Genomic DNA, 658 nt, shown 5'->3' on the forward strand with positions numbered 1-658 from the left:
TTGATCGATCTAATCATATTCTGTGACATCCACACATTTTTATGTTGGTTCAAACAGGCGTTATAGTCTTCAAATGTAATACGTTTCAATGCTGATTTTTTCACTCCTTTGGCCCGCGATTTTTCTCGATCTTCACCAGACACTTTAAAACTATACATTTTTGCTCGGAGTCCCACGAACTCAGTCATGACTTTACCATGATTCTCATCTTTCATTAAACCTTCTTATTCTTTAGAGATATATACATTTATTGGATAATCTGAAGTGTCGAATTTATTGATATCACTTTTCATAATTTCATAAATATCCTCCACTTTAAAATGATAAATAAGAATATCAGTGTCTGTGTACAACAGTTTTGCTCTATCCTTAAAAGTATTTTTTACATAATTATAGTGAAAATCGTAAATGTATGTTTTAGAAATGTCTGGAATACTGAAACCTATGTATATCGGCTTATTAAATTTAATTTTTGTACGACTCATTTGAATTATTACCAAATCCTTATCAAAGATAATACTGCTATGAAAGTTACTTTTCGCTATCCAACTCTCAGCACCCCATAGTTCCTCCCAATTTGAAACTAGTTTTACATCCAGATGTTTTCTAACGTTCTCCATTGTTTTTCCAAAAACAGCATTATTCACTAATTTATAAA

The sequence above is a fragment of the Diachasma alloeum genome, unplaced genomic scaffold, assembly GCF_001412515.2.
Source record: "Diachasma alloeum isolate Michigan unplaced genomic scaffold, Dall2.0 Dall_scaffold_00386, whole genome shotgun sequence".
Classification (NCBI taxonomy): domain Eukaryota; kingdom Metazoa; phylum Arthropoda; class Insecta; order Hymenoptera; family Braconidae; genus Diachasma; species Diachasma alloeum.